At 36.0% G+C, this 12954-nt stretch overlaps 1 long non-coding RNA gene across 1 annotated transcript; it reads left to right on the top strand.

Annotated features, from left to right (window-relative positions):
- Window positions 1-723: 723 nt before the first annotated feature.
- On the top strand, window positions 724-5495 carry LOC145421454 (uncharacterized). The gene is made up of 2 exons (XR_013902812.1): window positions 724-948; window positions 1897-5495. It is a non-coding gene; the product is annotated as an uncharacterized LOC145421454 (long non-coding RNA).
- The last annotated feature ends 7459 nt before the right edge of the window (window positions 5496-12954 follow it).

Genomic DNA, 12954 nt, shown 5'->3' with positions numbered 1-12954 from the left:
TTTGCCTGCACAATTCACAAAACTCAGGGTCTTACAACACAGACAGCTGTAGTTTCAATGAAGAACATTTTTGAACCAGGTATGGCTTATGTTGCTCTCAGCAGGGTGACGTCTCTCAGTGGACTCTATTTGCAGGACTTGGATGAGAAAAAGATTTACTCCAATCCCGAGGTAACTGCAGCACTCCAAACCATGAGACAAGCCAGCGTTGAGGAAATGATGCCTCTTCTTCAGGTCAGAGAAACAGCCAGCAGACTTGACACTCTTACACTGATCCATCACAATACGGAGGGTTTGCCATCTCACATCAGTGACATCAAGAGTCATCATGAAATGTGTTTAGCAGATGTTTTGTGTCTCACAGAGTCTCACCTCCAAGGCTCCTTTGTTGCAGACAGTCTTCATTTGGATGGCTACACCATGTTCAAACGCAACAGACATGTGTCCTACACAAACTTTCCTCACATGGCCAGCAGAAGTGGTGGTGGAGTTGTTGTGTATTTGAGGAATCATTTTCAGGTTCAGGCAAAACAGTATCTGCATAATGTCACTGATCTTGAGTTTTTAGTGTTGAAGGTTCAGGCTCCATTCCCTGCACTCATTGCTGTTGTGTACAGACCCCCTGACTACAGTTTGACACCATTCATGCAAAACCTGGTAAGTCTTTTAGATTCCCTTGAAATAATGGACTGTCACCCAATCATTGTGTGTGGAGATTTTAATGAGAACCACTTGCAGAGTGGAAGAAAACAGATTCTGGAGCAGTTTCAGTCGAGAGGGTATTCACAGCTGATCACTTCTGCCACTACAGACAAGAACACCCTGCTTGACCTCATTTTTATTTCTCAGCCAGATCAATGTCTCCATTCCGGTGTTCTGAGATCATACTACAGTTACCACAACCCTGTGTTTTGTGTCCTGTCCTCGAGCCAATCATGAAGTCGTCTGGTGAGTTTTGAAACAATTACAGATCATGTTTGTTACAGAGTTTACTGATTGTAGAGTATGAAAAATATTTTTCATTGGAAAAAATTGTCTTCCCTACTCTGTCTGTAAGAAGACCCTTTCTTATTGCAATGTTATTAATCATGTCACCAAATCATGGCTGTACTTCATGCAGAGCCGGGAGATCTGCTTTCTGTTATCATGCACCTCAGATCTGAAATATACTGCATTAAACGGACATAATTTATTTTTTATTCTCATGTTTTAAATGACTAAATCTACTTATACATTTTTTCAGGGATGTTAATTGTCATCTCCTTTTTTGATACTTTTTTTACTCTGACGTATGTATCTCAACAAACGAGATCTTCCCCTCCAAGATGCTTTCAAATATGAAATAGTAAATAAATAAATCACAGATAAATGCAGGTATTTATTATGGGTCACATGAATAAATACAGACAATTATATTTTCTTGATTATAGTAAATTTTGTAGAATCAAATGTTTTTTGGATGAATGAGGTTTTGCTTATCATGTTTTACAGGTAAAAAATGTTAAAAGTTTTAAACTATCTTTAGGCTACCAGAGATGTCTATAATTATACATTATGTAGAGAAAAACATTTTCACAGCTTACAGAATTTGTATAAAAACTGATTTAGAAGTACATGGAAAGTTTCTGCATCAATTTTCTGACTTGAACTTTATCCGGGTGGGTTTGGGTTTGGGTGGATAAAGGCCAAGTCAGAATTCTCTGAGCAGCTGGAAAAAGCTGCTAATAAACAAAGACATCAGAAAGCGGGGGCTTTAGGTGTAGCCCCCGCTTTCTGACGCACTAATTAGATTTAGTAACTGACACCCCATACCAGCATTATATAGACACTTGGGGGCTGAGATGGGTGGGTGGGGAGGGGGGGTGGGTGGTGTTAAAAGCACTTTATGTTTTGTAGATGTATTTTTTTCAGACAGGGCACACACAGTCCTGTTTCCTTTGTGGGAAAACCTTCAAACTTCACCATCCTCAGCTGAAACAACAACATCTTAACACCATCTTCATGAACTGCTGAGCCAAACCTGATCCATCAGTGCTGGACTGCACAGATAACTACATGCCACACAGAGACTGCTGTTTTATGAACTGCCATACCAGTATGTCTTCAATGGAGAAGATGACACACCCATCACCTGACCTCCTGCCTGATCTGGAGACCATCATGATGCTGCCACACTACACACCTCTGAGACCATGAATGATGACTCCTACTGAGGAAACTGTATTTCCTGTCAGAGATGCTCAGTGATCCTCAGAGCAGAGAGCGGTATGATTCTTTATCTTTGATAAAAAATGTCAGTGTTTTTAATTCAATTAATTAATTAAAATCCTGTTTAGTGCATAAATAATTCCACACTCAAATGATTATACTTGTTGACACTTTTTGAGTTTTAATTCACATTATGGATTACAAATCTATGCTTTTTCTACTCTGTCTCTCTGTGCAGGTATTGCTGTCTTCTGAGTTCTTCAGTGTCCCAACTGAGACATTCAAACCTCATTGCAGAGCTCATGTCTTTCCTCACCATCATGTGAGTGTGAGATTGCTCTGGATTCTGGTTATGTGGCCTGCAGCACCTATAAGGTATTTCAACATTGTTCATTGCATAACTTATTTGTAGTTTTTAGGCCTTAACACAAATAAAATGTTCCTTTTTCTGTATTTTTTAGAACAAGCTCATCCAGTGTGCCTGCATTCCAGCTTCTTAGACTCTACTCAAGTGGACAGAGTATCAGTGTTTGGCCACTCTTACAGACACCGACTTCTGTCAACTCACTGCTACTGATCAGGCACCTGACTCCAGGAAGACAGAGGGCTGCAAGCCTGTCATCGTTTCCAGTGTGGCTTTGTATTCTTGGGGTAGCATCAGATTTTTCCCACAAATATTCAAAGGTAACACTTATTTTAAGCGTAGTTATTAAGTCAAAAGTCTTCCCTTGTGTTAATTTTATTTTTTTTATTTGTTTTTGTTTTCTTTTAGATTTATGTGCAGTGATCGGATGTGGTGGAGCTTTGTTAACTGTGTGGAAAACATCTGTTTGTGATGATATTTACAATGAGGCTTTAAGGTGACAGTTTCCATGTAATTTTAATCCTTTTACTAAGCAAAAACATGTTTGCAATTAACATATTTTTTTTCAGTTTTGTCTTTTGGATTTATGGTTAACATTCCTCTGTGACAGCAAATACTAAACTGGTCCAAGTAACCAGCATATCATTGGTCAAAGGCAAAAAGGACCACATGTCACGCTAGCAATGAATTATTGACTGTGTTTGTGTCACCAGATTTAACAAACAATATCAGACATGAAACTGAACTCTGGATTAATGTGCAGATTTTTTTTGTGTTTTTTTTTATTGTTGAATAATTATTTTGTAGAACAAACCCAATCTATTTACCCAAACAATGTAACTTGTTTGGGTAAATAGTGGATTAATATATCTAAGTCTATAAGTATAGCAAGCTGAATTCATACAGACACACAGCTCTAAATCCTGGATTGTAGGATGTACAAAAATGATCATGTGATTATTATGGACATTTAAATAACTATATCTATTGAACCATTACATGTATTCTTTTTAGAAATTACACAATCTCAAAATGTGAAAAAAGAAAGTGTTTAAGAGAATAAATAATGTGTGTTTGTATGAATCCTGCCTTAGTATGGGGTGTCAGTAACTACATTAGTATAGAGTAGGTCTAACAGTGGTTTTCCACATCTGCTCTAATACAGCGGTCCCCAACCTTTTTTGCGCCATGGACCGGTTTATGCCCGACAATATTTTTCATGGACCGGCCTTTAAGGTGTCGCGGATAAATATAACAAAATAAAACTAGTACCGGTACCGAAAAAAAGAAAATTTATTCATAACACACGTCAAAAGACCCAGGAAAACCGAGTTAACGATAAAAACGATAACAAAATAACGCTGAAAACCGATAAAAACCCTGAAAACGATACATTTCACACCTGAGCCTCATCTCTCGCGGCCCGGTACCAAACGACTCACGGACCGGTACCGGTCCGAGGCCCGGGGGTTGGGGACCGCTGCTGTAATATATATAGATAATGGGTCAGACATATAAAGTCATTTTGAAAAGTTCATAAAGGTCATTTATATGTGTTCCTCTTTATCATTTTATATCAGGTCAAACAGCTGACTTGAGTTTTGATCAGAGTAGAACCATAACATTCATGCTAATGGTTCTACTGTTTACAGTTACTTTATGATGGATTTCACCCTGGTCACAGCACTATGTGAAAAGCTGTTAGAGGTAAAGTTAAGCCAATTAATACCTCATCATAAGTCACTCTCTAACGCAAAGCAGTGATTATTTTTCACTGTAATTTATTCCACAACGATGTTCTTTATTTGATCCTTGTTTCTTTAAATATGCAAATCGATTGTTCAGCTGTGTGACTCTCCACACCTCAAATATATCACAATGTGGACTTCATTTTGACAGTATTTTGTAGATTGGTACCATATTTATCATCAAATCAGGAAACTGTAAACTAATTGAAAAAATTAAGCTTATGAAAATTTTAATGTGGCATAGGAACATGTTGTTTATCCTTGCCAAATGGTATTTACACAAAACTCCAGCAAATCAGAGGATATATTTTTGTCTCTCACTTGCTATATATGTGTATATTTTTGCAGTTAATAGCCTATCATGTGTCTGCGCATCTTAGGGCCATAAACATAAACATGGCAAACAAGGATATGTTCACAATTCCAACAGATGCTTCAATTGTTTGTATAGATTTTAGATCAATTTGATTTGCATTTTCTATTAATATTTTTCTGTTTGTCCCAAATGGTATTTTTATTTCTTTATGCCATTATTGTAATCATTGGAAACAACTGAGTAAATATTTTGTATCATATGTTTCTAAAAATATTTGAATGTTCTACTTTTCTACTACTGGTTTTCTACTTTCTAAACTTTCTGCCACTTTTTGGCATTTCAATAACATTATTTTTGGGTGTTTTAATCTCTGACCGCAGCATCTTGTGCATTTATTACCTAAATGTTGTTTGTGTGGGTCTTGCCTTTGTTATGTTTTTTTGCCATTTTTAGATTTCACCAGCTGTGCAAACTCGCAATTTTACCTTGGTTTTGTTCCACATTAGTTTATCTGCCGGCACGTTTTCTTCCTTTTCTAATGTTTTTGGTAATTTTTCACAGTTAAACAAGTAACTTTGAGGTTACTTCAGCATTTTCAGCTGTTATCTGTTGACAGTTTTGCCTAATTATTACATTTCTGCAAATTTCTAGCAGTTCTGATAAGTTGTAATATTTCTGCCAAGTTTTTAATTTTCTACTAAATTATATTATTCCTGCTAGGTTACACTACTTTTGTTTGTTATGTTATGTTAAGTTATGTTATTCTAAATTATTGCATTTCTGCTAAGTTATTACATTTTTCTTAACTTGATATTGTTCTGCAAAGTTATTAAAATTTCAGCAACTTTTTAAACACTGACTTTGATTTCTTCAGCTTCTTCAGCTATTTTCAACTATTTTCAGCAGACAGCTTCAGCTTTACAGTTTCCTCTAAGTGATTGCAGTTCTGCTAAGTTATTACATTTTAGCAAAGTTCTTTTGCTTCTGCAAAGTTTTTACAATTTCTGCAACTTTTCAGCTTTTTCAGCTACTTTTTGCAGACAGCTTCAGCTTTAAGCATCCACACTGCATTTTCGCAGGAAATGCAAATTTTTCTAGTTATTATTATTCTTCAAGTTGCTCGTTTTTCGTCCTTTAACTACTTCCACAATTTTTGTGCTATTTTCACCGTTCAAATTTTAAACTATTCTGCTTCTTCTGCTAATGTGCGCTATGACTTTTGCTATTTTTAACTATTATACTTTTTAAAATATTAAGCTTTTTTCCTTTAATTTGTCCCATTGAAATGAATGGGAAACTTCTGCAATTCTGCTAAAATTTGCTTGTTTTTGAAACTTAACTACTTCCTCATATTTTCACCTAGAACAACCATTCAAATTTTAAAATGTTCACAAATTATTGGGCTATTCAGGTATGATTCAGCTTTTTCAAATCTTCTACTGTTTTACTTTTATGCCTCTTAAAGTTTTGAGTTGCAAAATTGTGATTTTTCACAAAATACATGTGTTGTTATGGTTGCTATGCTCTTGGCTTCCAGTGTGCCACTGAAGGTTTTGCAATTTTCACTTCATGTCCGAACAACTTCCTGCTACTTGCTCAATTTTCACTCAACTTCCACAAATTATACATCAAAACGTAGGTATTTTTGCTGGCTTTCAGAAAATGTCACCATCATTGTTGTGGGATTTATATAATTTTGGCAAATCTCCTCAGACTAACACAAGGTCAGAAAACTCTCCATATAAAGTGAATGGAGAGCTTGTTCAAAATCACCGCTGCATTTCTGTAATGAGAGGCATATTCGAATCGTCATATCTCCTTAACGAAGCAAAGTTAAGACATGAGGCTTGTCCCGGTATATCTTCAGACACTCGTGACGCTCACAATTCAAGAATTATTTTCTCACCTATTACCGTTCTGAAATGAGTTGGACTTGTTTGAGGGTAGGAAATTTGTCCTTCGCTCAGATTTCTTCAGATTTCAAACTGTGGAAATGAACCACTTTTTTCTCTCGTCATAACTTTTTGTTGGATTTCCACAGAGACCTGAAAATTTCCATGATTGTTCACCAAAGCCTGCTGTCTCTTACGGTGAAAGAATGATATCGATACTCCAAATAGATTTCGAGTTAGAAAGCGTTGTTTGAGGGCAAGTCAAGGCAGTTTTTGCTTCGCTCTACTCAGTTATGGTGCATTAGAAGTCAAATATCTTTAATAATTCATATTTTAATGATAAATTGTAAACACTGGAAGATTCCCCCATCTCTTCTGAACAAAACGGTGTAAGAATGACCGCTCTAGCCCCTACGGTTAGGAAATTATTTTCATTTGTTTGAGGGGAGTCCTCACTATGAGAAATAGGCTGCAATAATCCTGTGCCTCTCTGTGCTGCGTGTGTAAAAAGAGGCACATGTTTTGGCGGGAAAAAGTACACAGGCTCTCTGATTGGTGGATTCAAATTCAGCAGCTCCCAGGCTGACCTAGAAACTTACTTCTCTCTCCCTGTGCATTTTTTTGCTGATTTTTTCATTTAACAAGTATATTTGAGGGACCCTCAGCATGTTCAGCATTTTTTCAGCTGTCCATTTTGCTTTTCCAATTTTTCTGTTTAACTTATTACTATTGTGCTAAATAATACTATTTCTGCTATTTTATAAGATTTGTGCCTAATATAGTATTTCTGCTAAATTACAGTATTTCTGCTTTTTATACTATTTGTGCTAAAACATAGTATTTCTACTAAATGTAGTATTTATGCTTAATCATACTATTTCTGCTTTTTATGGGATTTGTGCCTAATATAGTATTTCTGCTTTTTATAGGATTTTTGCTCAAACATAGTATTTCTACTAAATGTAGTGTTTATGCTTAATCATCCTATTTCTGCTTTTTATAGGATTTGTGCTTAATATAGTATTTCTGCTAAATTATAGTATTTCTGCTTTTTATAGTATTTGTGCTAAAACATAGTATTTCTACTAAATGTAGTATTTATGCTTAATCATAGTATTTCTATATATTTCTGCCAGGTCCCCAGGCAGCCAATCCTCTGTGAGGACTGAGAAATTCAAATTTTCAAATCAGGGCCTGCACGGTTTCCCAGCCAATCATATATGTGTCCTGAGGCATTCAAATTTGCATATTGGGGCCTTCATGGCTTCTAAGCCAGCCAATCATATCTGAGGGCTGAGGAATTCAAATCCACAAATCAGGGCCTGCACAGCTTCCCAGCCAGCCAATCATGTATGTGGGCTCCAGGTATTCAAATTTGCATATTGGGGAATTCGTGGCTTCTAAGTCAACAAGTCATCCATGTCATATATCTCTAAAAATTCATATTTTAATGATAAATTGTCAACACTTGAAGATTCCCCCATCTCTTCTGAACAAAACGGTGTAAGAATGACCGCTCTAGCCGCTAAGGTTAGGAAATTATGGTCATTTGTTTGAGGGGAATCCTCACTATGTGAAATAAACTGAAAGAAGCAGGTCTATGTCTCTGTGCTGCGTGTGTAAAAAGATGCACCTGTTTTGGCGGGAAAACGTAAACAGCCTCTCTGATTGGTGGATTCAAATTCAGCAGTTCCCAGGCTGACCTAGAAACTTAGTCCTCTCTCCCTGTGTGTGTGTGTGTGTGTGTGTTTAGTGGGAGAGAGAGGACCCTGCCCTTATTTGGCAGCATGTCATTGTAGGATTTAAATTGAACATAGTTAGACTGGTTGACTGGATTAGAGCCTGTGTTTGTGTGTCCCTCTGTGCATTTGTGTTTCAATAAGTTATTACTATTCTGCTAAATCATAGTATTTCTGCTTTTCATAGGATTTATGCCTAATATAGTATTTCTGCTAAATTATAGTATTTCTGCTTTTTATAGGATTTGTGCCTACATAGTATTTCTGCTAAATTATAGTATTTCTGCTTTTTATAGGATTTGTGCCTAACATAGTATTTCTGCTAAATTATAGTATTTCTGCTTTTTATACTATTTGTTCTAAATTATAGTATTTCTGCTTTTTATAGGATTTGTGCTTAATATAGTATTTCTGCTAAATTATAGTTTTTCTTCTTTTTATAGTATTTGTGCTAAAACATAGTATTTCTACTAAATGTAGTATTTATGCTTAATAATAGTATTTCTATATATTTCTGCCAGGTCCCCAGGCAGCCAATCCTCTGTGAGGACTGAGACATTCAAATTTTCAAATCAGGGCCTGCACAGTTTCCCAGCCAATCAAATAAGTGTCCTGAGGCATTCAAATTTGCATATTGGGGCCTTCGTGGCTTCTAAGCCAGCCAATCATATATGAGGGCTGAGGAATTCAAATCCACAAATCAGGGCCTGCACGGCTTCCCAGCCAGCCAATCACATATGTGGTCTCAGGCATTCAAATTTGCATATTGGGGAATTCGTGGCTTCTAAGTCAACAAGTCATCCATGTCATATATCTCTAAAAATTCATATTTTAATATTAAATTGTCAACACTTGAAGATTCCCCCACCTCTTCTGAACAAAACGGTGTAAGAATGACCGTTCTAGCCCCTACGGTTAGGAAATTACGGTCATTTGTTTGAGGGAGTCGTCACTATGAGAAATAGACTGCAAAAATCCTGTGTCTCTCTGTGCTGCTGCGTGTGTAAACAGATGCACCTGTTTTGGTGGGGAAAAGTGCACAGGCTCTCTGATTGGTGGATTCAAATTCAGCAGTTCCCAGGCTGACCTAGAAACTTAGTCCTCTCTCCCTGTGTGTGTGTGTGTGTGTGTGTGTGTGTGTGTGTGTGTGTCTGTGACAGAGAGAGAGAGAGAGAGAGAGAGAGAGAGGCTTTTAATGGGATGATCTCATTCTAAGATTTAAATTCAATATATTTAGACTGGTTGACTGAATTGGATCTTGTGTGTGGGTCTCTATGTGCATGTGTGTTTCCTCATGTGTACATATTTGTGATTGTGTGGCTGTAATAAATTTTTTTGCAGATTTTTGTCATTTAACAAGTATATTTGAGGGACCCTCAGCATGTTCAGCATTTTTTCAGCTGTCCATTTTGCTTTTCCAATTTTTCTGTTTAACTTATTACTATTGTGCTAAATCATAGCATTTCTGCTATTTTATAAGATTTGTGCTTAATATACTATTTCTGCTTTTCATAGTATTTGTGCTTAATATAGTATTTCTGCTAAATTTAGTATTTCTGATTAATTATAGTTTTTCTACTAAATCATAGTACAGTATTTCTGCTTTTTATGGGATTTGTGCTAAAACAAAGTATTTCTACTAAATGTAGTATTTGTGCTTAATCATGCCATTTCTGCTTTTTATAGGATTTGTGCTTAATATAGTATTTCTGCTAAATTATAGTATTTCTGCCAAATTATAATATTTGTGCTAAAACATAGTCTCAATTTAAAATTACAAGATTCATAGTTCATCACAGTGTCTCTGGTAAATCACAATATTTCTGCTCTGTTGTACTATTTTTCTAAATCATAGTGTTTCTGTAATGTTTAAGTATTTTTGGCTAAATATATTCTTTCTGTTATCTTATACTATTTCTCCTAAATTCTTGTATTTTTGAGAAGTTATCATGTTTCTGGTAAGTTACAATATTTCTGCTAAATTCTGCTATGCTATTGTATTTCTGCCAAGTATTATGTTTCCTCTAAGATATTGCAGTTCTGCTAAGTTATTCCATTTTAGCAAAGTTCTTTTGCTTCTGCAAAGTTTTTACAATTTCTGCAACTTTTCAGCTTTTTCAGCTACTTTTTGCATACAGCTTCAGCTTTAAGCATCCACACTGCATTTTCGCAGGAAATGCAAATTTTTCTAGTTATTATTATTCTTCAAGTTGCTCGTTTTTCGTCCTTTAACTACTTCCACAATTTTTGTGCTATTTTCACCGTTCAAATTTTAAACTATTCTGCTATTTCTGCTAATTTGCGCTATGATTTTTGCTATTTTTTGCTATTATACTTTTTAAAATATTAAGCTTTTTTCCTTTAATTTGTCCCATTGAAATGAATGGAAAACTTCCAAAATTCTGCTAAATTTTGCTTGTTTTTGAAACTTAACTACTTCCTCATACTTTCGCCTAGAAAAACCATTCAAACTTTAAAATGTTCACAAATTATTGGGCTATTCATGTATGATTCAGCTTTTTCAAATCTTTTACCGTTTTACTTTTATGCCTCTTAAAGTTTTCAGTTGCAAAATTGTGATTTTTCACAAAATACATGCGTTGTTATGGTTGCTATGCTCTTGGCTTCCAGTGTGTCACTGAAGGTTTTGCAATTTTCACTTCATGTCCGAACAACTTCTTGCTACTTGCTCAATTTTCACTCAACTTCCACAAATTATACATCAAAACGTAGGTATTTTTGCTGGCTTTCAGAAAATGTCACTATCATTGTTGTGGGATTTATAGAATTTTGGCAAATCTCCTCAGACCAACACAAGGTCACAAAACTCTCCATATAAAGTCAATGGAGAGCTTGTTCAAAATCATCGCTGCATTTCTGTAATGAGAGGCATATTCGAATCGTCATATCTCCTTAACGAAGCAAAGTTAAGACATGAGGCTTGTCCCGGTATATCTTCAGACACTCCTGACGCTCACAATTCAAGAATTTCTTTCTCACCTATTACCGTTCTGAAATGAGTTGGACTTGTTTGAGGGTAGGAAATTTGTCCTTCGCTCAGATTTCTTCAGATTTCAAACTGTGGAAATGAACCACTTTTTTCTCTCGTCATAACTTTTTGTTGGATTTCCACAGAGACCTGAAAATTTCTCTGACTGTTCACCAAAGCCTGCTGTCTCTTACGGTGAAAGAATGATATCGATACTCCAAATAGATTTAGAGTTAGAAAGCGTTGTTTGAGGGCAAGTCAAGGCAGTTTTTGCTTTGCTCTGCTCAGTTATGGTGCATTAGAAGTCTAATATCTTTAATAATTCATATTTTAATGATAAATTGTTAACACTGGAAGATTCCCCCATCTCTTCTGAACAAAACGGTGTAAGAATGACCGCTCTAGCCCCTACGGTTAGGAAATTATGGTCATTTGTTTGAGGGAAGTCCTCACTATGAGAAATAGGCTGCAATAATCCTGTGCCTCTCTGTCCTGCGTGTGTAAAAAGATGCACCTGTTTTGGCGGGAAAACGTAAACAGCCACTCTGATTGGTGGATTTAAATTCGGCAGCTCTCTCCCTCTGTGTCTGTCTGTGTGTGTGTGTGTGTGTGTGTGTGTGTGTGTGTGTGTGTGTGTGTGTGTGTGTGTGTGTGTGTGTGTGTGTGTGTGTGTGTGTGTGTTTAGTGGGAGAGAGAGGACCCTGCCCTTATTTGGCAGCATGTCATTGTAGGATTTAAATTGAATATAGTTAGACTGGTTGACTGGATTAGAGCCTGTGTTTGTGTGTCCCTCTGTGCATTTGTGTTTCAATATGCCTTCATATTTGTAATTTTGTAAGTTATTACTATTCTGCTAAATGATACTATTTCTGCTTTTCATAAGATTTGTGCCTAATATAGTATTTCTGCTAAATTATAGTATTTATTATTTTTATAGGATTTGTGCCAAACATAGTATTTCTGTTAAATTATAGTATTTCTGCTTTTAATAGGATTTGTGCTTAATATAGTATTTCTGCTTTTTATAGAATTTGTGCTTAATATAGTATTTCTGCTTTTTATAGGATTTGTGCTTAATATAGTATTTCTGCTTTTTATATGATTTGTGCTTAATATAGTATTTCTGCTAAATTATAGTATTTCTGCTTTTTATAGGATTTGTGCTAAAACATAGTATTTCTACTAAATGTAGTATTTATGCTTAATCATAGTATTTCTATATATTTCTGCCTGGTCCCCAGGCAGCCAATCCTCTGTGAGGACTTAGACATTCAAATTTTCAAATCAGGTCCTGCACGGTTTCCCAGCCAATCATATATGTGTCCTGAGGCATTCAAATTTGCATATTGGGGACTTCATGGCTTCTAAGCCAGCCAATCATATCTGAGGGCTGAGGAATTCAAATCCACAAATCAGGGCCTGCACGGCTTCCCAGCCAGCCAATCACATATGTGGTCTCAGGCATTCAAATTTGCATATTGGGGAATTCGTGGCTTCTAAGTCAACAAGTCATCCATGTCATATATCTCTAAAAATTCATATTTTAATATTAAATTGTCAACACTTGAAGATTCCCCCACCTCTTTTGAACAAAACGGTGTAAGAATGACCGTTCTAGCCCCTACGGTTAGGAAATTACGGTCATTTGTTTGAGGGAGTCGTCACTATGAGAAATAGACTGCAAAAATCCTGTGTCTC

Source organism: Astatotilapia calliptera, chromosome 3, assembly GCF_964374335.1.
Source record: "Astatotilapia calliptera chromosome 3, fAstCal68.1, whole genome shotgun sequence".
Taxonomy (NCBI): domain Eukaryota; kingdom Metazoa; phylum Chordata; class Actinopteri; order Cichliformes; family Cichlidae; genus Astatotilapia; species Astatotilapia calliptera.
The sequence above is the reverse complement of the archived record's forward strand: the minus strand, read 5'-3'. Positions and strand labels throughout refer to the sequence as shown.